The sequence below is a fragment of the Felis catus genome, chromosome X (assembly GCF_018350175.1).
Source record: "Felis catus isolate Fca126 chromosome X, F.catus_Fca126_mat1.0, whole genome shotgun sequence".
Taxonomy (NCBI): Eukaryota; Metazoa; Chordata; class Mammalia; order Carnivora; family Felidae; genus Felis; species Felis catus.
Window position 1 is genome coordinate 7,122,842 of NC_058386.1, and position 26,640 is coordinate 7,149,481.

General features: G+C 47.1%; 1 long non-coding RNA gene across 1 annotated transcript in view; it reads left to right on the plus strand.

Moving 5' to 3' along the window:
- Positions 1 to 26,640, plus strand: part of LOC123383430 — a 53,445-nt gene extending 26,805 nt beyond the window's left edge. The window contains exons 2-3 of the long non-coding RNA XR_006593150.1: positions 24,182 to 24,300; positions 26,315 to 26,640. This is a non-coding gene — a long non-coding RNA (uncharacterized LOC123383430). The remainder of the gene's footprint in view (positions 1 to 24,181; positions 24,301 to 26,314) is intronic.

Sequence of the window (26,640 nt, forward strand, 5' to 3'; positions counted from 1 at the left end):
CTTTGGCTCTCTCCCACTCTAACCTCTTTTTCTTTTTTCCTTCCCCTCCTCCATGGGTTTCTGTTAAGTTTCTCAGGATCCACATAAGAGTGAAAACATATGGTATCTGTCTTTCTCTGCCTGACTTATTTCACTTAGCATAACACTCTCCAGTTCCATCCACCATTGCTACAAAAGGCCACATCTCATTCTTCCTCATTGCCATGTAGTATTCCATTGTGTACATAAACTATAAGTTCTTTATCTATTCGTCAGTTGATGGACATTTAGGCTCTTTCCATAATTTGGCTGTTGTTGAAAGTGCTGCTTTGAACATTGGGGTACAAGTGCCCTGATGCATCAGCACTCCTGTATCCCTTGGGTAAATTCCTAGCAGTGCTATTGCTGCGTCATAGGGTAGGTCTGTTTTTAATTTTCTGAGGAACCTCCACACTGTTTTCCAGAGCGGCTGCACCAGTTTGCATTCCCACCAACAGTGCAAGAGGGTTCCCGTTTCTCCACATCCTCGCCAGCATCTGTAGTCTCCTGATTTGTTCATTTTAGCCACTCTGACCAGTGGGAGGTGATATCTGAGTGTGGTTTTGATTTGTATTTGCCTGATGAGGAGCGTCGTTGAGCATCTTTTCACGTGCCCGTTGGCCATCCGGATGTCTTCTTTAGGGAAGTGTCTATTCATGTTTTCTGCCCATTTCTTCACTGGGTTATTTGTTTTTCGGATGTGGAGTTTGGTGAGCTCTTTATTTAAAAAAAAAAATTTTTTTTAACGTTTATTTATTTTTGAGACAGAGAGAGACAAAGCATGAACGGGGGAGGGTCAGAGAGAGAGGGAGACACAGAATCTGAAACAGGCTCCAGGCTCTGAGCTGTCAGCACAGAGCCCGACGCGGGGCTCGAACTCACGGACCCGCGAGATCATGACCCGGGCCGAAGTCGGCCGCTTAACCGACTGAGCCACCCAGGCGCCCCACGGTGAGCTCTTTATAGATTTTGGATACTAGCCCTTTGTCCGATATGTCATTTGCAAATATCTTTTCCCATTCTGTTGGTTGCCTTTTAGTTTCGTTGGTTGTTTCCTTTGCTGTGCAGAAGCTTTTTATCTTCATAAGGTCCCAATAGTTCATTTTTGCTTTTAATTCCCTTGCCTTTGGGGATGTGTCAAGTAAGAAATTGCTGTGGCTGAGGTCAGAGAGGTTTTTTTCCTGCTTTCTCCTCTAGGGTTTTGAAGGTTTCCTGTCTCACATCCAGGTCCTTTACCCATTTTGAGTTTATTTTTGTGAATGGTGTAAGAAAGTGTTCTAGTTTCATTCTTCTGCATGTTGCTGTCCAGTTCTCCCAGCACCATTTGTTAAAGAGACTGTCTTTTTTCCATTGGATATTCTTTCCTGCTTTGTCAAAGATTAGTTGGCCATACTTTTGTGGGTCTAGTTCTGGGATTTCTATTCTATTCCATTGGTCTATGTGTCTGGTTTTGTGCCAATACCATGCTATCTTGATGATTACAGCTTTGTAGTAGAGGCTAGAGTCTGGGATTGCGATGCCACTGTTTTGGTTTTCTTCTTCAAAATTACTTTGGCTATTCAGGGTCTTTTGTGGTTCCATATGAATTTTAGGATTGCTTGTTCTAGCTTTGAGAAGAACGCTGGTGCAATTTTGATTGGGATTGCATTGAATGTGTAGATAGCTTTGGGTAGTATTGACATTTTAACAATATTTATTTTTCCAACCCATGAGCACGGAATGTTTTTCCATTTCTTTGTATCTTCTTCAATTTCCTTCATAAGCTTTCTATAGTTTTCAGCATACAGATCTTTTACATCTTTGGTTAGGTTTCTTCCTAGGTATTTTATGCTTCTTGGTGCAATTGTGAATGGTGCAATCCGTTTCTTTATTTGTCTTTGTGTTGCTTCATTATTAGTTTATAAGAATGCAACTGATTTCTGTACATTTATTTTGTATCCTGCGACTTTGCTGAATTCATGTATCAGTTCTAGCAGACTTTTGGTGGAGTCTATCGGATTTTCCATGTATAATATCATGTCATCTGCAAAAAGTGAAAGCTTAACTTCATCTTTGCCAATTTTGATGCCTTTGATTTCCTTTTGTTGTCTGATTGCTGATGCTAGAACTTCCAACACTATGTTAAACAACAGCGGTGAGAGTGGACATCCCTGTCATGTTCCTGATCTCAGGGGGAAAGCTCTCAGTTTTTCCCCACTGAGGATGATATTAGCTGTGGGCTTTTCATAAATGGCTTTTATGATCTTTAAGTATGTTTCTTCTATCCCGACTTTCTCGAGGGTTTTTATTAAGAAAGGATGCTGAATTTTGTCAAATGCTTTTTCTGCATCGATAGACAGGATCATATGGTTCTTATCTTTTCTTTTATTAATGTGATGTATCACATTGATTAATTTGCGAATGTTGAACCAGCCCTGCAGCCCAGGAATGAATCCCACTTGATCGTGGTGAATAATTCTTTTTATATGCTGTTGAATTCGATTTGCTAGTATATTATTGAGAATTTTTGCATCCATATTCATCAGGGATATTGGCCTGTAGTTCTCTTTTTTTTTACTGGGTCTCTGTCTGCTTTAGGAATGAAAGTAATGCTGGCTTCATAGAATGAGTCTGGAAGGTTTCCTTCCCTTTCTGTTTTTTGGGATAGCTTAAGAAGGATAAGTATTATCTCTGCTTTAAACGTCTGGTAGAATTCCCCTGGGGAGCCATCTGGTCCTGGACTCTTATTTGGTGGGAGATTTTTGATAACTGATTCAATTTCTTCGCTAGTTTTGAGTCTGTTCAAGTTTTCTATTTCTTCCTGTTTGAGTTTTGGAAGTGTGTGGGTGCTTAGGAATTTGTCCATTTCTTCCAGGTTGTCCAGTTTGTTGGCATATAATTTTTCATAGTATTCCCTGATAGTTGCTTGTATTTCTGAGGGATTGGTTGTAATAATTCCATTTTCATTCATGATTTTATCTATTTGGGTCATCTCCCTTTTCTTTTTGAGAAGTCTGGCTAGAGGTTTATCAATTTTGTTTATTTTTTCAAAAAACCAACTCGGTTTCATTGATCTGCTCTACAGTTTTTTTAGATTCTATATTGTTTATTTCTGCTCTGATCTTTATTATTTCTCTTCTTCTGCTGGGTTTGGGGTGTCTTTGCTGTTCTGCTTCTATTTCCTTTAGGTGTGCTGTTAGGTTTTGTATTTGGGATTTTTCTTGTTTCTGGAGATAGGCCTGGATCGCAATGTATTTTCCTCTCAGGACTGCCTTCGCTGCGTCCCAAAGCGTTTGGATTGTTGTATTTTCATTTTCATTTGTTTCCATATATTTTTTAATTTCTTCTCTAATTGCCTGGTTGACCCACTCATTCTTTAGTAGGGTGTTCTTTAACCTCCATGCTTTTGGAGGTTTTCCAGACTTTTTCCTGTGGTTGATTTCAAGCTTCATAGCATTGTGGTCCGAAAGTATGCATGGTATGATCTCAATTCTTGTATACTTAGGAAGGGCTGTTTTGTGACCCTGTATGTGATCTATCTTGGAGAATGTTCTATGTGCACTCGAGAAGAAAGTATATTCTGTTGCTTTGGGATGCAGAGTTCTAAATATATCTGTCAGGTCCATCTGATCCAATGTATCATTCAGGGCCCTTGTTTCTTTATTGATCCTGTGTCTAGATGATCTATCTATTGCTATAAGTGGGGTATTAAAGTCCCCTGCAATTACCACATTCTTATCAATAAGGTTGCTTATGTTTGTGATTGTTTTATATATTTGGGGGCTCCCGTATTCGGCGCAAAGACATTTATAATTGTTAACTCTTCCTGATGGATAGACCCTGTAATGATTATATAATGCCCTTCTTCATCTCTTGTTACAGCCTTAAATTTAAAGTCTAGTTTGTCTGATATAAGTATGGCTACTCCAGCTTCTTTTGAGTTCCAGTAGCATGATAAATAGTTCCCCATCCCCTCACTTTCAATCTGAAGGTGTCCTCAGGTCTAAAATGAGTCTCTTGTAGACAGAAAATAGATGGGTCTTGTTTTTTTTATCCATTCTGATACCCTATGACTTTTGGTTGGAGCATTTAGTCCATTTACATTCAGTGTTATTATAGAAAGATATGGGTTTAGAGTCATTGTGATGTCTGTACGTTTCATGCTTGTAGCGATGTCTCTGGTACTTTGTCTCACAGGATCCCCCCTAGGATCTCTTGTAGGGCTGGTTTAGTGGTGATGAATTCTTTCAGTTTTTGTGTGTTTGGGAAGACCTTTATCTCTCTTCCTATTCTAAATGACAGACTTGCTAGATAAAGGATTTTGCTGCATATTTTTTCTGTTCCTCACATTGAAGATTTCCTGCCATTCCTTTCTGGCCTGCCAAGTTTCAGTAGATAGATCCGTCGCTAGTCTTATCGGTCTCCCTTTGTATGTTAGAGCATGTTTATCCCCAGCTGCTTCCAGAATTTTCTCTTCATCCTTGTATTTTGCCAGTTTCACTATGATGTGTTGTGCAGAACATTGATTCAAGTTACGTCTGAAGGGAGTTCTCTGTGCCTCTTGGATTTCAATGCCTTTTTCCTTCCCCAGATCAGGGAAGTTCTTGGCTATGATTTGTTCAAGTACACCTTCAGCCCCTTTCTCTCTCTTCCTCTTGTGGAATTCCTATTATACGGATATTGTTCTGTTTCATTGCATCACTTAGTTCTCTAATTCTCCCCTCACACTCCTGGATTTTTTTGTCTCTCTTTTTCTCAGCTTCCTCTTTTTCCATAATTTTATCTTCTAATTCACCTATTCTCACCTCTGCCTCTTCAATCTGAACGGTGGTCGCCTCCATTTTAGTTTGCACCTCATTTATAGCATTTTTTAGCTCCTCCTGACTGTTTCTTAGCCCCTTGAGCTCTATAGCAATAGATTCTCTGCTGTCCTGTATGCTTTTTTCAAGCCCAGCGATTAATTTTATGATTATTATTCTAAATTCTTGTTCAGTTATATTGCCTAAATCGTTTTTGATCAATTCGTTTAGCTGTCGCTACTTCCCGGAGTTTCTTTTGAGGAGAATTCTTCCGTTTCGTCATTTTGGATAGTCCCTGGGGTGGCGCGGAACTGCAGGGCTCTTCCCCCGTGCTGTCAGGTGTAACTTGCGTTGGTGGGCAGGGCGCAGACAGACCCGATGTCTGCCCCCAGCCCACCGCTGGGGCCGCAGTCAGACTGGTGTGTACCTTCTCTTCCCCTCTCCCAGGGGCAGGACTCCCCGTGGAGTTGGGCGGCCCCTGTCTGGGCTGCTTGCACCCTGCCAGGCTTGTGGTGCTGCTTCGATGGGGTCTGCCTCCAGAGAGTCCCTTCTGCGAGTCTTCTGGTGGTTTTCTGGGTTATTCAGGCAGGTGTGGGTGGAATCTAAGCGGTCAGCAGGAGGCGGTGAGCCGGGCGTCCTCCTACGCCGCCACCTTCCTCCGGTCTCCCACCCTCTCGAAAACCCAGCCCAGCCCATGCAGTAGACCTCTGGCAGTGTTTTCCCTCTCGGCCCGCCGCTTCCTCGGACGTCTTCCCTCCGCGGACCGTGGCTCCCGGGGGCTGTCCTGTCCGTACGGGCGCCGCTGCCCCCGGCGCCCCCCATCCCTGCCTTCTCAGCCTCTCCAACGCGGGCTCTCCCCTCCCCTGGTTTGGGGCCCCACGGCCAGGCCGATGACGCCCATGACAGCAGTACCACTTCCCGGGCACTTTCCACGGGCCGGTGCTGTCCCGGAGCACACCCGGCTCACACGGGCTTAGCGGTCGGCCCCAGGCCCCACGACGCCTAAGTGGCGGGGGCAGAATTGGAACCCAGCTCTTTCCGAGTCCGGGCCCGGTCCCTCTCAAGGCTGAAAGGTGGGCCGCGCTGAGAGAGCTTCTCCTCCCGGGACACGTTTGCTCAGGACAGCCTGGAGGTGTAGGAAGCTTCTGGCAGGCCGGGTGCGGCGACGCTCCGGGCCGCAGGCCTCGGAGCTCCCCTGCTCACCCCTCCCTCGCCTCCATCGCGTTCCCGGCCACCAGAAACTCGTAACAAAAGCACCTTCTCAGTGGGGGCCGGAAGGACCTTTCCCAAATGCTAACCCACCGTGAGGCCCCCTCCCCAGCGCCAAATGTGGGAAGGGTCCCACATCCTGGCGCGTCCCCTCTGCCGCCACCCGCTCCCTGCCTTTCACTCCCACGGCATCCGGCCATCGGTCCCGAAGCCCTCACCGCCCCTCGCCCGCATGTGAGTGCTGCCCTCGTCAGTGTGCTCTGACCTCCAGTCTTGACTGCAGGTGGCCTCCCGGTGCCTAGGGCAGCATGTGAAGCACCGCGAGTCCTCAACAAATGTTGGCGGCTGGAATGTAGGGACCAGCGGCTGGAATTTTGCTGTGGGTTTGGTTTTTTTTTAATATAATTTGTTGTCAAGTTAGCTAACAGTGCGCTCTTGGTTTGGTGGGGGGGTAGATTCCCCTGATTCGGCACTTGAGTACAACGCCCGGGGCCCATCCCAACAAGCATCCCCCCATGCCCATCGTCCACTTTCCCCTCTCCCCCACCCCCCATCCACCCAGTTTGTCCTCTGTGCTTCAGAGTCTCTTATGGTTCGCCTCCCTCCCTCCCTCTGTGTTTGTAACTATTTTTTTCCCCTTCCCTTCCCCCATGGTCTTCTGTTAAGTTTCTCAAGTTCCACATAGGAGTGAAAACCTACGACATCTGTCTTTCTCTGCCTGACGTATTTCACTCTTGCTGTGGGTTTTTAAATAGTGAACACAGTTGGGGCACCTGGGTGGCTCAGTCGGTCGAGCCTCCGACTTCGGCTCAGGTCACGATCTCGCAGCTCGTGGGTTCCAGCCCCACATGGGCTCACTGCTGTCCACGCAGACCCTGCTTCAGATCCTCTGTCCCCCCCTCCCTACCCCTCCCCCACTCATGCTCACTCTCTCTCTCTCTCAAAAATAGATAAACATTAGAAAAAAAAAATGAAGTCCTTTCACAAAAGCAGCGCACTCTCAATGTACCCCCCAGATGGGAAGCCTGCACGTATCTTGCAAAGTTGTTCAGGCTTCCTAGATGAACGTGTTGACTCAACGTCATTCTAAGCAAAGTATCGATGATAAGTAGTTAAGTGAAAAAAAGGGGCAATATCCACACGTACGAAGAAGGGTACCGTTCACTGTCAAGTTTATACCCAAAGAAGATCACCGCAAACACACATGGATCGCTAGTTCGTGGCTTGCTTGTTGACACACTCAGAGAGACGTGTTTACAGACGTGTGCAAGAATAAGATGGACTGATCGATGGATACAGGGATGGGCGTGGGGATAGACATGTGGGAAAGGAAATACAGGTAGGATCTAGGCCGTAAGTATTCGTGTGTTAGCTGCAAACTTTCTTCAACCTTGTTGAATATTTGGAAATTTTCATAATGAAAGGTTGGGGAAATACAGAGCAAAGAATAGCATAACTGAAAATGCATGTACAGTATGAGTCCAACTTTAAAAATATGAGCTGAAGGGGCACCTGGGGGCTCAGTCGGTTGGGCGTCCGACTTCGGCTCAGGTCATGATCTCACGGTCCGTGGGTTCGAGCCCCACGTCCGGCTCTGTGCTGACAGCTCCGAGCCTGGAGCCTGCCTCGGATTCTGTGTCTCCCTCTCTCTCTGCCCCTCCCCTGCTCAAGCTCTGGCTCTGTCTCTGTCTCTCTCAAAAATAAATAAACATTAAAAAAATTTTTTTAAATATGAGCTGAAGACAGATGGGGAGGAAATGGGCTAAAATATTGCCTGTGGTGAAATTATATGTGGTTTTTATTTACTTTTTCATACTCCATGTCCTGACCATATTTTCTTTTTAAAAAAATTTTTTAATGTTTGTTTATTTTTGAGAGAGAGAGAGAGAACAGGGGCAGAGAGAAAGAGATACAGAATGCGGAGCAGGCTCCAGGCTCTGAGTTGTCAGCACAGAACCCGATGCCGGGCTTCAACTCACCAATCATGAGATGGTGACCTCAGCTGAAGTCGTAGGCTTAACCGACTGCGCCACCCAGGCGCCCCTCTTTTTTTTTTTTTAATGTCTATGTATTTCTTCGTTTTGAGAGAGGGCCCGCGTGCACACACGCATGAGTGGGGAAGGGGCAGAGAGAGAGGGAGACAGAGAATCCCAAGCAGGCTCCGTGGCTGCCAGGGGGCTCAAACCCACAAACAGTGAGATCAGCACCTGAGCCAAGAGTAAGAGTTGGGCCCTTAACAAACTGAGCCACGCTGGTGCCCTGAGCATGTTTCAATTTTTAATAACAAACTTATATATGATATCTTTATCACTATGCAAAGAATGCTTTGGGGTTTTAGAAATGCCTCTACATTCAGGAGCATTCTTCCATTTCTCCACGAGAGGGCGGCATAAGCACAGCAAATAGCAAAAATGCTTTGAAAGTATTCAGTCTGAAATTGAATGCTGCTGTTAATTGTTCAGTTTATTTTTTAATTTTTTTGTGTTTATTTATTTGTTCATTTTTGAGAGAGAGAGAGAGAGAGAGAGAGAGAGAGAGCGAGCAGGGGAGGGGCAGAGGGAGAGAGAAAAAATCCCAAGCAGGCTCCTTGCTGTCAGCTCAGAGCCCGATTCGGGACTTGATCCCATGAACCGTGAGATCATGACCTGAGCTGAAATCAAGAGTTGGGCCCTGAACCATCCAGGCGCCCCGAGCATGTGTCAGCTTTTAATAATAAAATTATATGTGATATCTTTATCACTATGCAAAGAACACTTTGGGGCTTTAGAAATGACTCTGCATTCAGGAGCATTCTTCCATTTCTCCACGAGAGGGCGGCATAAGCGCAGCAAATAGCAAAAATGCGTTGAAAGTATTCAGTCTGAAATTGAATGCTGCTGTTCACCAGTTGTTTTTTTTTTTATGTTTATTTGTTCATTTTTGAGAGAGAGAGAGAGAGAGAGAGAGAAAGCGGGAGAGGGCAGAGAGAGAAGAGAGAGAGTTTCAAGCAGGCTCCTTGCTGTCAGCTCAGAGTGAGATTCAGGGCTTGATCTCATGAACCGTGAGATCATGCCCTGAGCTGAAATCAAGAGTCGGACACTTAACCGACTCAACCACCCAGTCCGCCCCCCCCCGATTTTCTTTTTACAATATCCAGGGACTACTATCACCATAATCCAAAGGGTATCGCTGCCCACCCACTCACCCTCTGGCCAAGCCAGAAAGGCCCGTTGGGCATCGGTGTCTCACAGGTGTGCTCCCTCCTCGTGGCTGTGGCTTTGAACACCTCCTGGGTCCCCAGAGCCCTCTAAGCACAGCTCTAGACATCTGTCTACCTTGGCTTCTCAGGAGATGACCAAACCTACCACTGACTTGAGTTCTCAGGCTATGCCCCACCCTCTCTGTATCTCTGTATCTCTGCCCATCACGGGGCTACCGCAGCCTCTTGTTCCAACCACACCCTGTTGCTCCCTGTAGTTTTTGTCAGTTACTTCAAATGTCTTATTTTAAATGATCTTTGCCTAGAAACTGAAAAGGAAGAATTTACAAATTTTTCTATGTGACAATGTAAAATCCCTGCTCAGGGAAGGGAGGAAGGGAGAGAGGGAGGGAGGGAAAGAGGGAAGGAAGGAAAGAATTATGAAATGACATTTGCGAGAAATATATTTGCAACATACATGACAAAGGGCTGATTTGCCTAATTTATACAGAGCTCAGAATCAAATGTCAAAAAAAAAAAAAAAAGGAAGATGAAGAAAAGCGGATGAAACACCCAATAGAAAAAAAAAGGATGAAGTAAACAAAAGGGTACAAAGAAATCTAAGTCACCAACACACAGGGAAGAGCTGTTGTACCTCACTGGTCACAGAAGACACGCAAACCAAAACGATAACGGAGTAGAATTTCTTACCTTGCAAATTGCCAAAAGTGAATTGAAGTTGGGTGACACCCGGTGGTGTTGAGGATGGCACGTTGGGAAATGAGCGCTCACGCGCATTTGAAAAGCACGTGCTTGTCGAAAAGCAGGAAGGGATGCAACTTTCTGAAGGACCATTTGACAACATCGATGAAATTTACCAATGCATGTAGCCACCAAGCTACGCCCTGTTTGGAACTTACACTGTAGAAATATTTATATTTCTATATATGTATATGGAATTTACATTATAGAAAATTTTATTATACCAAAAAAAAAACCCAAAGCGAAACAAAAACACAAAAACAAAACAAGGGGCTTGCAGCAACCGAAGTATCTGAACAGGGCAAAATGACTAGATATTTATAAAAATGAAGAGGCTTGATGATAGGTTAAAAAAGCAAGAATCAAATACCAAAATCAAGTTCAAAGTTGGCACCCATGTAGCAGAAAAGTAGACTTTAGGGGCACCTGGGTGGCTCAGTTAAACGTCCGACTTCAGCTCAGTTCATGATCTCACGGTACCTGAGTTCGAGCCCCGTTTCGGGCTTTCTGCTATCAGTGCAGAGCCGGCTTCAGATCCTCTGTCCTTCTCTCTCTCTGCTCCTCCTCTGCTAGTGCTCACTTTCTCTCTCTCTCTCAAAAACAAATAAACATTAAAAAAAAAAAAGTAGACTTCATACTGAAAGAACTATAGTGCCCTGATCTTTGTTTGTATCTCTTCTGCCTGGGAACTCAGAATCCTGACCCAATGGTGAAATGAGATCATGTGTGATTTTTTTTTCTGTTGTACTTTCCTGGGTACTCTAAATTTTATGTAATGAGAATGTGTCGATTTTTAATAATAAAAGTGTATATAATATCTTCATCTCTGTAAAGAACACTAGGAATTTATAAATTACATTCATGAGCATTCTTCCGTTTCTCCACGAGAGGGAGGCATAAGCACAGCAAATAGCAAAAATGCTTTCAAGGTATTTGGTCTGAAGTCGAACACTGCTGTTAATTGGTCAGTTTGGTTTTTTTTTCATATTTATTTATTCGTTATTGAGAGAGAGAAAGAGAGAGAGGGAAAGAGAGAGAGCGCGCAGGGGAGAGTCAGAGAGAGACAGAGAGAGAGAATCCCAAGCAGGCGCCTCACTGTCAGCTCAGAGCCCGATTCGGGACTTGATCCCATGAACCGTGAGATCATGACCTGAGCTGAAATCAAGAGTTGGACTCTGAGCCATCCAGGCGCCCCGAGCATGTGTCAGTTTTTAATAATATTATTATATATGATATCTTTATCACTATGCGAAGAACGCTTTGGGGTTTTAGAAATGCCTCTACACATTCAGGAGCATTCTTCCATTTCTCCACGAGAGGGCGGCATAAGCACAGCAAATAGCAAAAATGCTTTGAAAGTATTCAGTCTGAAATTGAATGCTGCTGTTAATTGTTCAGTTTATTTTTTAATTTTTTTGTGTTTATTTATTTGTTCATTTTTGAGAGAGAGAGAGAGAGAGAGAGAAAGAGCAGGGGAGGGGCAGAGGGAGAGAGAGAAAATCCCAAGCAGGCGCCTCACTGTCAGCTCAGAGCCCGATTCGGGACTTGATCCCATGAACCGTGAGATCATGACCTGAGCTGAAATCAAGAGTTGGACCCTGAACCATCCAGGCGCCCCGAGCATGTGTCAGCTTTTAATAATAAAATTATATGTGATATCTTTATCACTATGCAAAGAACACTTTGGGGTTTTAGAAAGGACTCTGCATTCAGGAGCATTCTTCCATTTCTCCACGAGAGGGCGGCATAAGCACAGCAAATAGCAAAAATACGTTGAAAGTATTCAGTCTGAAATTGAATGCTGCTGTTAGTTCACCAGTTTTTTTTTTATGTTTATTTGTTCATTTTTGAGAGAGAGAGAGAGAGAGAGAGAGAGAGAGAGAGAGAGAGAGAGAAAGCGGGAGAGGGCAGAGAGAGAAGAAGAGAGAGAGTTTCAAGCAGGCTCCTTGCTGTCAGCTCAGAGTGAGGTTCAGGGCTTGATCTCATGAACCGTGAGATCATGACCTGAGCCGAAATCTAGAGTCAGACTCAGCCACCCAGGCGCCCCTGGTTATTTATTTTGACGTGTTACTTGCACAAATTGTTCATTCAATTGTTTATTTGCATGATAAAATGTGTAGTCATGGTAAAAATTGATATACAGGAGAAAACACAAGTCACCTATGGTCACACTCCTCATATGTAGCCAAAGTTGACAATCTGGCATTTATCTTCATGTTTATAGGTGCGTGGTGGAAAGAGGAAGCTACGGGTTTTTAAATAAAATGTGCCCACCCGTACAATTGTTTTGTAATCCGCCCTTTTGCACCAAATGTCTCTTGAGGATCTCCTTGTTTCCCTAAATTCTTTGACATGGTGGTTTTTAAAGGTGTCATGGTGTTCCAGCTGGTGGACACATTGTACCTTGCTTAACTGACTTACCCTGGTCATTTAGGCTGTTCTTTTTTTTTTTTTTTTTAATTTTTTTTTTAAACATTTATTTACTTTTGAGACAGAGAGAGACAGAGCATGAACGGGGGAGGGTCAGAGAGAGAGGGAGACACAGAATCTGAAACAGGCTCCAGGCTCCAAGCTGTCAGCACAGAGCCCGACGCGGGGCTCGAACTCACGGACCGGGAGATCATGACCTGAGCTGAAGTCGGATGCTTAACCGACTGAGCCACCCAGGTGCCCCAACATTTATTTATTTTTGAGACAGAGAGAGACAGAGGATGAGCAGGGGAGGGCCAGAGAGAGAGGGAGACACAGAACCCGAAACAGGCTCCAGGCTCGGAGCTGTCAGCACAGAACCCGACGCGGGGCTCGAACTCACGGGCTGCGAGATCATGACCTGAGCCCAAGTCGGACGCCCAACCGACTGAGCCACCCAGGCGCCCCTCATTTAGGCTGTTCTAACCATCTTTAAATTACAAAAGATTTCCCATGTACAAAATACACAAGGAAAAAGAATGGTCACCCAGTTAATCACTGCTCAGATTTGATACATGTTAATTTTTGCCATCTCTGCTTCAGATAGTTTTTAAAAGATTTTAAGTAATCTCTACACCCAGTGTGGGGCTCGAACTTAACAACCTTGAGATCAAGAATCACACGCTCCACTGCCAGGTGCCCCTGCTTCAGATTTTTTTTTTTTTAATTTTTTAACTGTTTATTTATTTTTGAAGAAGAGACAGAGTTAGCAGGGGAGGAGCGGGGTGGAGGGGGGACACACAGAATCCGAAACAGGCTCCAGGCTCTGAGCTGTCAGCACAGAGCCCGATGCGGGGCTCGAACCCACAAGCCAGGAGATCATGACCTGAGCCCAAGTCGGACACTTAACCAACTGAGCCACCCAGGCGCTCCCAGATATTTTTAAGAAAGAAAAGTTTATAGGTAGAGTTGAAGGTCCCTCTGGCCAGTTCATTTCTATCCTTCATCCCAATAGTCACCTCTAACATGAAGTTGATGTTTATTTTTCCTATCCTTGATCTCACACTTTAATTGCAAAAAGATGTTCCATAAACAACATAGTAGTGTTCTGAGTTTTAAAATTCTACACGTAAACAGAATCACGAGGGCATATCCTTTATTCACTTAATATTGTGATTTTGAGATTTACTCAAGTTGATATAGACCCAGGTAAGTTTAACTGCCCCAAGACATTATCATTTATACATAGAATTCATTAACACACTCCCCCATTGATAATCATGTAGGTTGGTTCTGACAATCACTGCTTTTTGTGATGGGGCAGGTGGACAGGAGTCTCTCTAGGGGTCAGCTCATACTGAGCTGAGTTTGGCATTCCAAGAAGGGCCGATTCAAAGGGGCGAGCCTCTTCAGCCCTACCGGGTCCTGCTGAGTCACACTGTCGAATGACTGTGGTTTCCAGGTCAGCCAGTCTTTTTTAATTATTATTCTTTTAAAGTTTATTTATTTATCTAAATAATCTCTACACCCACCGTGGGGCTTAGGCTCACAGCCACGAGATCAAACGTCACAGGCTCCTCCAGCTGAGCCAGCCAAGTGCCCCCAGGTCAGCCAGCCTTGAAGGAGTGTCCCCTTTCCCCACCTCCACTGTGTGGTAGGACCCGTAGCTTTAAGCATCATGGAGATGAAGCGTTTATTCGTGGTCACTGGCCAGCAAGGTTTGTCTCTTGCGAATTCCCTACCCATGGCCTTTGCTAACTATGCACTTGAGTTATTCGTCTTTTTCTTGCTGACTTGTATACGTTTTATACGTATTACTGACGCACGTGGCAACGCACAAGCCCAATAATTTAAGGAGGGCTCGATAAAGGTGAGGGGTAGGGCGGCCAGCAAGGTGGGCAACCTCAGGCCTGAAGTGGCCGATGTTCAACAACAGTTCTCCCCGGATTTCTGGGTGTTTCCACACGGTCCCGCTCTGCCGAGCAAAGGGCACTGACGAGCTTGTCCGGGGATGATTGGATAGCAGCCGGCCTTGAGAGCTGGACTCGATGGAGATGAGAACATCGAGAACATCGCCCTCCCGGGAGACATTCCAGGATCCTAAAGCCAGCTCCTGCCCGTCCGGGAGACCTTTGCTTACCTTCCCCTGTGGCCCCTGAGGGGGTTTGGTTTGCTTGCATTCCAGATAAGGTCATCTCTCCGGAGGGGAGGATGGGCAGGCCATTAGCAGGCCTGAGAGCAGCTGGCTTTCCTAACTCAGGGTCCCTGTCTTGTAGTGCGTCCCCCCCACCCCACCCCCACCGCGTGCAGGTGAGCGTCGCCCTGTGGGAACTGGGGAGCTGCTGCCGGCTCCAGAGAGCGTTCTGGCCGCTGCTTGTTGCTCAGCTAAATCCTGTGCCTCTGACCAGGGCTCCGGAGCTTCCCGGCCAGAGATGCCCACGAAACGGGGGCGGGCCGACCGGTTAGCCTGCGGGAGGGCACGGTCTCAGACCGCAGCTTCCGACTCGCCGGCAACGAGCGGGGCCCGGCAAGGGCGGCCGGCCGGCTGGCCGCAGCCGCGCTAGACCGCGCGACTCAGCGGGAGCCGAGCTGGGCGGAGGGACGCGGCCAGCTTCCTCCGCGGGGGCGGAGCCAGGGCCAGAAGCTCACACGCCGGCCGGCGGATCTCCCACGGAGGCTCCGCCCCCCCGGAAACCGGTGGGAACGGAGCGCCCGCTCCCAGGGCCCGCCTCCCGGGCGCCGCGTGGGGAAGGCTGGGAAAGGGACGGCCCGGGAAAGGCGGAAAGGCGACCGGCGCTGCCGAGGGTTTTGTGCTCGGCAGATGTTTTCCCTTGGACTGTGGCTTGCCTTTCCCTCCAGAAACGTGGTCCCCTTGCTACTGATACTTTGGGGATGTGTGCAGACTTGCTTTGCATACTTTTCCCAGGTCTGTATTTGTAAATGTTCCACGCGTGTATTGACTAATCGCTGTGTGCTGGTTCCTGCGTATGCCCCGTTAGCTCAGGATGAACAGCAACAATAATAGTAACCGACCGGAGCAGGGTGTAGCCGGGTTGGTTAAAAAAAAAAAAAAAAAAAAAAAGGTGGCACTATGCCGGTTGACTCTTGATTTCAGCTCAGGTGGTGATCTCACGGCTCGTGGGTTCCAGCCCTGCGTCGGGCTCTGTGCTGACAGCGTGGAGCCTACTTGGGATTTTCTCTCTGTCTCCAAATAAATAAATAAACTTTAAAAAAAAACATTTTTTTTTTTTAAGTGGAACTACAATCCTTGGCAATAACCACGTGCAGGAGGGCAGGCCTTTCTGTGAGTTAGAACGTTCTGGGCCGTAAGGGTCAGAAACCGTGGCTCAGCTGGATCAAACAGTAAGGAAAGTTAGAGCTCTTTTAGCAAGCCCAGATGTAGCTGTCTTCCAGGCTGGTTGAATCTTCAGCGTCATGATGTTACCGTGGACCTAGACTTTTCCATTTCTCTGCTATCGTTTCCATTAGTTTAATGAGCATGCTGGGAGCAAAACATTTGTAGCAGTTCCAGGAGCCTCGTCCAAACTTGACAGTGTCGAGAGGAAGAGATAAATAATACAGTCCTTGCCTTTGTCTTGAAAAGAGAGGAGACTTCTCCCACAGCCTTCTTAGCCGACTGCCCATCGCGTGGCTGAAGCTGGGTCACACTGGTTTTCCTGACGCCGTGACTAACAAGACAGAAGATAGTAAGTTACTCATGTTGAGCTGATTCTTAGAGCAGGAGAGGGACTTGGTTTTCCCTTCAAGAGACTTGCTGCGCAGGGCAGAGGTGGATAGCTGAACAATATTTGGATTCTCTCAGGTAGGAAGGAGAGTAGGCGGATGCTGGGTAGGCAGCCCAAAGCCTTCACTACGGGTGACCAAACCCTTGAACTCCACAGTTCAACACCAAACGATCCAATTAAAAAAATCTAGGCAAAAGACGTGAAGAGATATTTCACTGAAGAAGATACACGGACGGCAAACGGATGAAAAGGCGCTCAACGTCATTAGCCGTTTGGGAAATACAAATTAAAACCGCGATGAGATATTATCGCACACCTATCAGAAAGGCTAAAATGTAAAAACAACGGCAGTAGTGACAACACCCAATGCTGGTGAGGCGTGGAGAAACCTGACCGTCCCGACGTTAGTAATAGGAATGTGAAATAGTGCAGCCACTGTAGAAAACACTTCGGCAGTTTCTTAGAAGCCTGAACATAGGCTTACCCTATGAAATCCTAATTTCGGCGTCAATAGAGGCAGTCTTACTGGTACACACCCATAACCATTCGTTTACATATTGTGTAAATACGTTAGGCCGTGGCTGCTTTCACGCCACAACGGCGGAGACGAGTGGTTGTGACACAGACCTATGGCCTGCAGTGACTAAAAGGTTTACAATCCGACCATTTACAGAAGAGCTTTGCCGACCCTCGTTTTAGGCAAGATCAGCCCAAACACAGACACGCAACGATACCGTCACGGAGATCCAATGAACCACAACTACACGCAACAACGTGAGTGAATCCCACGGACATACAGCTGACAACAAGAAGCCGGAAACAAACAAACAAAAAAATACACAGAGTACGCATCCCAGTGGTAGCACATTTACAAACAGGCCTGACCGTCCCCGTGCTGATTGTAACCCCGAGGGACAGCCAGTTCAGCGCCCGGAAGGGGCCGGGACAGGGCATCTCGAGCGCTGATCTGGTGCCAGTTCAGCGGGTGAGTTCACGTCGTAAAGATTCACGGAGGCTTCCGCTTACAATCTGCACGCTTACTTGTGGGAAGCTATGCTTCGACGAAGACTGCAGAAGAAGACAAGGGATGCGGCACCACTGCTTGGCCACATCTGGGAACAGGTGGGCCCATCAGAGCCGGCCGGGATTTCTTCCGTATTCGCTCCCGTTCTGTTTCTCAGCTCGCCACCCCCCCCCCCCCCCGCCCCATCCCAGCTCTCACTGCTTCCTCACCGCGACCTTTCTAACCCTGCCCTAGCGGGAGGGGCTCCTCTTAATTTCGGCAGACCCACTCTGTGACGGGGAGGAGGTAGGCTGCCGGTATGCAGGTCTGCGTTCGTCAGAGCTATCTATCGCCACGTGACAAGTCACCTCCCAAATGAATGGCTTAAACGACAATATTTTGTTGTTTGCCCCTGATTCTGCACAGCTGGCCAAGATGGAACGTTTAAGAAGCCTTGACGTACGTGGTTGGGCTCCTCAGTGCTCCTTGCCACATAGCCATCTTGAGCCGCCTTAAAGCGTAGCGGCCTCAGAGTAATCTGATTCCTCACGTGGTGGCTAACTTCCAAGAGCAAGAAAGTGAAAGGGCCCATTCTCCTAAGCGTGGGAATGGACGCCTTAGAACATCACTTCCACCCAGTTTTGCAGGGCAACGTAAGTCACCGTGAGGAGAAACAGACTCCCCCTCCTGATACAAGGAACAGAAATGCATGTGTGACCTTCTTTAATCCACCCAGAACTTTATCTAGGATGATAGGGCTGGAGCTTAGCATGCTTCCTGGAGCTCGAGGGTGCTAGGGCTCCAATGATTACAGCAAAAGCCCGGGTCCATCCCCCGGGGGACTTCCGCAGAGACGTTATGTTCCAACCACCCAAGCGCCACTTGCATTAACTCAACAACAAACACACACGTAATTGAATAATTTATAGAGAACCTTTGCGGAATAAATTGAGTGGGAACTCGGTGGCTTTTCATTTCAAACAACTGCTGCTGTGTACTCTGTTGAGCGTGAAACTCAAGCAACCCAACATCACTGAATTACCTGAATTTCTTGTCTAGACCAATGCTTCCCAAATTGTAATGTGCATGGGGATCACCTGGGGATCTTGGTTGTTTTTTTTTCCCCCAAGTTTATTTACGTATTTTGGGGGGAGGAGAGAGAGCGTGTGCGAGCGTGGGGAAGGGACAGAGAGAGACAGACTGTCCCAAGTGGGCTCTGTGCTGACAGTGTGCCGGGTTGAACTCACAAACCGTGAGATCACGACCCGAGCCGAAATCAAGAGTCAGACGCTTAACAAACTGAGCCACCCAGGCGCCCCAGGGATCTTGTTAAGAAGCAGATTCTGATGTCGCTTCACCAACTGAGCCACCCAGGCGCCCCAGGGATCTTGTTAAGAAGCGGCTTCTGATGTCGTAGGTCTGGAGTGGGGTCTGATGGCGCTGCTCTCAGTGTGGTTGGGCACAATCAGACCACAATGGAATTCAAACAGTCAGAGTTCGGGAACTTCCAAAGCACGTACTGGCTACAAACAGGGTCATTTGGACCCTCCATCAACACTCCCCTAGTTAAAGTAGTATACAGTTAAGCCGATCCTTTGTAAGGAACATAAACCAGTTGGTTAGGGGTGAAATAATTTATTCAGATGACAGTCAATCACACACACACACAAATCTATAAATGAGAACGTGACAAGGGCCGAAAATCAGATTCAGATTATGCAAAAGGACAGAAACACAAGCACCTCAGGAGGAATGCAACTTTAACCATATCAGACCTTATCAGCTCTAAGCAGGATCTGGAGAGCTAAGTAAGGTCCTGAGCTTGGGCGGAATTTATTCGGTAAACAGTATTGGTATTTGCTCATATCATTGCCATAGGCTCACAAAGATGTACTTGTGCTATTTGAAATGTAAGCACATTCATTTGTACATTGTACAGCTCTTCAGAAATGGTGATCAGAGCCCTCAAAAGTGGTGTGTGTGTGTGTGTGCGCGCGCGCGCATGCACAAAAAAAGATTTATTCAGTTTTACAGATTTGATAGCTTATTTAAGTTACAGGTTCAAATGCCTGGTTTACCTGAGCCTTTTAAGTTCAGCCTAGAAACCTCATTATCCTTTTCCTTGATTTTACTTGCAAACTTAGTTAATTAAACACTGTCACGAATTTTTAAGTACATTTAAAACTTACTGTGGGGCACCTGGCTGGCTCAGCCGGTGTGGGGTGGGACTCTTGATCTTGGGGGTGTGAGTCTGAACCCCACGTTGGGCCTAGAGATTACTTAAAAATAAAATCTTAAAAAAAAAGAAGACAAAAAAATGTAGTGTTCTGTAGTTTCCTTTTTAATCACTTCAACTGGCTCAATTAACAAGCAAATACATTCCCAACTGTGCAAATAACTTTTGAGTCTAGCGAATTAAGCCTACAGTGAAACTTAAGTTTTCTTAAAATGTTCCAGTACCGTATACAAAATTAGTTTTCAACTAAAATCAAGAGTTTAGATTAATTACCCAATGATGCATTTTACAGTCGTTTCCAATGCTCAGAAAGTCTCTGAAACTTGTCCAACTACATAAAATATCAAATAGGCATAGATTCCTTCCTCACCCCAATGATGAGTCCCGTATTTTTGACTCTCTTAAGTTTCTCCACTTTTCCTAAATTCTCGAACTCAGAGATTCGTCCCCATTACAGATGATAGTTACCACCCCAAGACTGAGCCCGCACACACAGCCAAGATTTGGGCTGGCCTCTGGCTAGATTCTTGTCAGTGACCCTAATGAGATACCTGAAGCCTGTTAATGATTGCTATGTCCACGATGCGATGCTGTATTTCTTGTGAGGTGGAATCAAGACCCTGACCCTTTGTTTCTTTGTTTGTTTGTTTAGATTTGTTTCTGTAAGATTTTATTTTGAAGGAATCCGTGCATCCAACATGGGGCTCGAAACTCACAACCCCGAGCTGGAGTCACACGCTCTGTGGACTGAGCCAGCCAGGTGCCCCCCTGACCCTTAGTGTTAAGCTGTACACATTCTTGGATTTTCTGTGCACTCCTGGACATTTGTAGGACCGGCAGCTGGGTCCCCTGACTGGATTTCACATTTAGGCGGTTCTCACAATATGTACTTTTCTCTTTAGCCCCAAAGACCTTTGCACTTGAGGAATCCTAAGATATGTAAATACCCTTTTATCTGCTAATAAGACCTTGGGAATCCGTGGAATCTTTGTAGAGGCTTTGATCAGATTGGCTTTGGATTTTAGGGCCTGGGTGCCTCTCTCCGCGATTTCAGCAGAACACATACTTTTTTGAATATTTCAAATTACATTCAAGTTTTAATATTTCACATGGCTCTGTCTGAGCTGTGGTCACCAAAATTTGAGGTCCTTTTACTGGCAAGGTTTGATGCATATGATCAGCAAGCTGCTTCTTTACTAATTCAACAAATGTTTACTGATCACCTGCTCTTTGTAGATAACGCAATAGAAAACGTAAGATGTTCTTTTCCTTCTGTCCTTCTTGCCCCGAATTTCTCAACCTCAGTACTACAGTCCATGGCCTCTCCCCACTAGATTCCAATAGCACCCTCCCCCCCACCCACCCCGCCCCGGGTCTTTCTTAACAATCCAGAATGTCTCCAGATATTGTCAGATATCCCCGGGAAGTAAAATCACCCCCGTTGAGGTATGCAGGAACCATTATAGGGTATCTTGGTTTTGAACGAAAAAAGGTTAAGTGTTTGTCAATCTGAAATACCTGGTCCGAATCACGTCTGCGGTGGGCAGAATAATGGCCCCCCAAAGACGTCCGGACACATCCGAATCCCCCAAATCTACGTTTCTCTACGTGGCATACGGGACTTTGCAGATGTGGTTAAATTAAAGCATCTTGAAGTGGGAAGATTATTCTGGATTATGCAGGTGAACCCAATGTGATCACACGGGTCCTCCTACGAAGGAAGCAGGAGGTCAGTGTCAGGGAAGGAGGAGTGAGATGTAAACTGAGGCTGGAGGAGGGACCCAATTGCTGGCAGGGGGATGAGCCAAAGACCGCAGGCAGCCTCTAGATGCTGGAAAAGGTAAGGGGACTGGACCTCCCCTAGCGCCTCCGGAAGGAACAAAGCCCTGCCGACACCTTACTTTTGGCACGATGGACCCATTCCAGAGTTCGGACCTCCAGAACTGTAAGATAATAAATTTCTGTTCCCTCCGGTCACCATGTTTATAGTAACTTGTGACGGCAGGAAGACAAGATGAATACAATATTTAAATATTCAGATTCTATTGGCTCAGATGTTTTTATAAAGTTCCCATGGAATGAAAACGTTTTTTCGTTATTATGGAAATTTTAAGCATATGTAAGTGACAGCGAACAGCATAGTGAACCTCCTTGACTCATCCCCGGCTTCAACAATTATCAACTCACGATGACCTTGTTTTAAACCCACTCGCTCCTGCTCTCCGTCACCTGTATTTTTATTTTTTATTTTTATTTCTTAACATTTATTTATTTTTGAGAGGGAGAGACAGGGCATGAGCAGGGGAGGGGCGGAGAGAGAGAGAGGGAGACTCAGAATCGGAAGCAGGCTCCAGGCTCCGAGCCGTCAGCACAGAGCCCGACGCGGGGGCGCGAACCCACGAACTATGAGATCACGACCTGAGCCAAAGTCGGACGCTTAACCGCCTGGTGCCACCCAGGCGTCCCTGTATTATTTTTAAACAAATCTTAGCTATGTCACACTTCCCATGCATTTATAAAATGTATGGACTATTTAAACGGTAACTGAAATACCATTACCCAACCCAAATTAAAAAAAATAATTCTTTAATACCATCAACTATCAAGGAGGGTTCCCGTTTCCGGTTGCCCCACAAATATCACGGATGTTTTTTCCAGTTGGGTCTGTATGAATCCGGATTCGCACACAGCCCACGCCACGCTACTCGTTGCTACGTCGCTTCAGTCTCTTTTTCACCTGCAGGCTCCCTTTCCATCTCTCTTTTGTCCCCCTTGAAATTTATTTCTTGAAGAAAAAAGGTCATTGGTCAGGTAGAGCTTCCTCAGCTGGGGTTTTGCTAATCTTCGCAGCCACTGAAGCTCAATGTCAGGATCCAGTCAATCCGTGGGGCGGTGGGGGAAGGGGGGGGGTTCATTCACATTTCTGATTCCCTCACTGCCCCTTCGGGATCAGCTGAATGTTTCCACAAAGAGACCCTTCTCTCATCTACAGGTTGGCTACCCAGTGGTCCAAGGTAGGTCCGAGCTCTGGGTAACACACGGCGGACGTGGGCGTTGCTGCTTTGCTTCCCGTCTGGACTGGATGTCAGCCTTTACTGTTTATGGAATGTGGTCTTGGAATCAAGTGTGACATACCTGGGGCTCCTGGGTTTGGTGGGATTTCTGGGGGCTGTCAGGGTGGGTTTCCGTTTTCTGGGATTCCCTGGCATTACATGGGATTCTGTAGACGGAGATTCCCGACAGATTTCCAGGCGTATTAGTTTCCTGGGGCCGCCGTCACAGAGTGCCGCAGACCGGAGGGCTGAAAACAACAGAAATTTCTTCTCTCGCTGTTCTGGAGGCTAGAAGTCTGAAAGCAAGGTGCCAGCGGGGTCGCACTCCCTCCCTCCGAAGGCTCGAGGAGAGCGTCTGTTCCGTGTCTGTCTCTTAGCTTCCGGTGTTGCTGGCAATCTTTGACTTTACAGGAACATCACTCCAATGTCTGCCTCCTTCATCACATGGCCTTCTCCCTGTGTGTCTGTGTCTTTTCTCTCTTCCAAGGACGCCAGTTATATGTGGCTGAGGGTTCACCCCACGCCAGGATGACCTCATCTTAATGTAACCGATTACAGCTGACCTTATTTCCAAACAAGGGCACGTTCACAGGTACCAGGCGCAGGACTTGAACACACCTTTTGGGGGACATAATTCAGCCCGCAACACCAGAGAACCCAGGGCGTAGGAGCAGTAGACGTTCTTCTTGCCAGCGATGTCACAGGAGACTCGGGGAGGGAATCAGCTTGGCAGAGACGTTCTGCGGAACGAGTGGTTTGATCTGCAGGAACAGAGCCTTGCTCCCCAAAACGGTCTTCCGTGCTATCGCTGAAAACTGCCGTCCCTTCGGAATGTCCGAAGGACACAGCAACTAGAAGTCAAAGGTACGGACAGGGCCCTGTGCTCCAGAGGACTGTGTGAGTGAGATTTAGTGCTCTACCATCACCCTCTCGAAATTCTTCACAGTTTTTGTAAACAAGGATCCGCCATGGTCTGAATGCTTGTGTGCTTTCCAAATTCGTATGTTGGAATCCTAACCCCCCTGGGGGATGGTATTAGGAGGTGGGGTCTTTGGGAGGTGCGGAGGTCATGGTGATGGAGCCTCGTGAACGGGATCAATGTTCTTTTCTTTTTATTAATTTTTTAAGTTGACTTACTTATTTTGAGAGAGAGGGAGAGGGCGTGCGCGTGAGCGAGGGAAGGAGGAGCAGAGAGAAGTGGAGAGACAGGATCCCAAGGGTGTTCCACGCTCAGCGTGGAGCCTGACCCGAGTCTCGATCCCGTGACCGTGGGATCATGACCTGAGCCGACATCAAGAGTTGGACGCGCAACCGACTGAGCCAGGCGGGCGCCCCATGGGGTCGATGTTCTTTTAAAAGAGACCTCCCAGCTCAGGGTGAGGGAAACAGGACGGCGGCGTCCAGGAACAGCTAGTAAATTGCTGTCATAGAATTCAGCCTTTCTAAAGGAAGGACCAGACCCCCCCCGCCCCCCCTCCCCCCCCCCCACAGCAGATGTCCCCTAAACAAACTAGTCAAGGGCACTGGACCTATTGGAGAGAGTCTGGGACTTAGTGACTGAGGAATTGGGGTTCTGACCCTACTCCGGTAAGTTGTACACAGGTGTCCCGCTCTCAGAGGGTTGGTAAAGGTTAAACTATACATAACTGTATAATCCACATAACTATGTAAAGGGCAGGCCATAATTTCGCTATCTCTTGCGTATAAAAAAGAAGTGTGTTCCACAGTGCCAAGCAGGGTGTGTGCTCAATAAACATTCTTTTTGGCCATTCATAAATAAATAAATCAGAAAGAGACCTGCCGGACTTTCCTCGACCCTTCTGCCATGGGAGGACACAAAGACCTGGAAGAAGACCTTCATTCAACCATGCTGGCACCCCGATCTTGGACGTCCCAGTCTCCAGAACCGTAAGAAATGAATTCCTGGTGTTTATAAACCACTCAGTCTGTGGCATTTTGTGAAAGCAGTGTGATCGGAGTAAGACAGGGCCCCACATTTCCATTGTGCACCGCAAAGCACAGACCACACGTTATGTGGCCAGTTCTAGGTGGGGACGCCGACCGGGGGGGGGGGTGGGTGTAGAGGCACAGGAAACAAACCAAAAATCAAATGTTGTTTACAGCATAGTCAGCTTGGGGCTGGCTTTTTGCCTCTTTCTTCTCCTGTGCCAGGTAAGTCTGGCTGCACTTCACGGAGACATGGCCTAACCTTGCGTGACAAGCAAACCCGGCTTCTTAGCGGTGCTTGTTGTGCGGAGCGAGTGTGGACGTGGCTGTCACCATCCTCCGCTCAGTGACTGGAGTAGGGCTGGGCACCTCTTACGTGGTCAGTAAACCTCGACTGATTATGAAGCTAAGTAAGAAAAACGTGACCTAGATCCTCTTGGAATCAGCATTGGGAAATCTCTTCCCTCCCCCCGCCCCACCCCAACACCATCCCCTTCTGTGTGTGTGACCTGGTGGGACCCACACGAATGGGTCTGGACTGGGCGTTACGGTGAGCTCCCCCGCGCTGCTGGTTTATGAACCTCTCTGTGAGTGGAAAGACTTGTAGAAACACAGAACAACTGCTTATGGAGTCGAGACGTGTGATGGATAGTTTGTCTGTTGACGTGACCGGACCGTGAGGTGCCCAGATATTTGGTCACACGGCGTTCTGTGCCTGTGAGGTTGCTTCTGGATGAGCTGAAGGTGTCAATCAACAGGCCAGACCGAGGAAAGCGGATGTAGGTGGGTCCCATCCAATTCGTCGAGGACCTGAACAAAACAGAAAGATTGACGCTCTGCGAGTAAGGGGGAACTCCTCCTGCCTGACGACTGAGCTGGGACATCACTTTTTCCTGCCGGCCTCCGCCTGGAACTGCACCATTGGCTCTCCTGGGTCTCCAGTTCACTGACTGCAGATCTTGGGACTTGTCAGCCTTCATAATCGTGTGAACCAATTCCTTATAATGAATCTCTTTATTTATATATTATCTATCTATCTATCTATCTATCTATCTATCTATCTATCTCCTATTGGTTCTGTTTCTCTGAACTTCCATCTCAGGGCTGATGCTTTTTAGCAGCAGCCAGATCACATTGGATCAGTTACTTACATTCTCTGAGCCTTGGTTTCCCCACGATAAAGCCTAGGCGGTACAAATGTGATCATAAGTCACACATACACTATGGGGTTTCTCATGGGGGATGCATCGTTCTCTGGGAGGTGGGGCCACCCTGTGCACTGTGGGAGGGTGAGCAGCCTCCCTGGCTCCTACTCACTGGATGCCAGTAGGGGCCCTTCTTCCAAAAACGTCCCCAGACACTGCCGCATGTCCCCTGGGGGCCACGGCCGGCCCTGGTTGAGAATCACTGATGTATGACAAGCGTCCTGTGGTTTTGCTCCAGGATCTAGCCAGGTTAACTGTGTTCCAAAGCTGTTCCATTCATGCGAGGAAAGAGACTAAGTTGTAACACCAGTATTGGCAAGCGGAAAAAAAAAAATGGTTCATGACCCAGAGGCTGCTCCTCTCTGTGTTGCATAAACCCTCCTTCTTGTTTCTGTAAGCCGGAGACTTCCAAGCGGCTCTGCTTGGCTCGTAAGGCAGAGGTCTGCAGTTTAAGAATCTGTTTTTCCAAAGACACAGGGGACCAGAGTCCTAATCTTGAACCAGAGAATCCAGCCAGGAGGAAGCATCTCGTAGTATGCTGGCTCATGGCAACTGTGTCTTCCTAAAATTATGGTTTGCCTGGGATACATTTTCAGTTGGCTCGTTAGCATTTTGTCGAACAGAACCCACGGGTTGGGAAGGAAAAGAAGTAAAAATGTAGCCCTGGGAGGGGAGACTTGGAGAGGAAGGAAGTGGGTGGTTCCGAGTGTTCTAAGTTTGGGAGAGAAATTGGTCTAACATTTTTTTTAATCTGAATTTTAATAACCCAGGTACAAATGGAGTCCTACAACATGACAGCCATGACCAATTCCAAGAACACCGCTTTGTGCTGAGACGCCGAATGATGCAGAGCAGAATGATGCACTAAAAACGACCAAATACGGACCTCCCGGCTTATCCACACAGCTGACTTTTCCAGAACACCCTGCATGGCTTTCGAGTGGAAGATCAGGAAATGAGACAAATCTTAATCTCAAAACTGGATGGGGGCGCTCGGTCGGTTAAGTGGGTGACTCTTGGTTTCTGCTCAGGTCATGATCTCACAGTTTGGTGAGTTTCAGCCCCGCGTCAGGCTCCACGCCGGCGGAGACCGTGA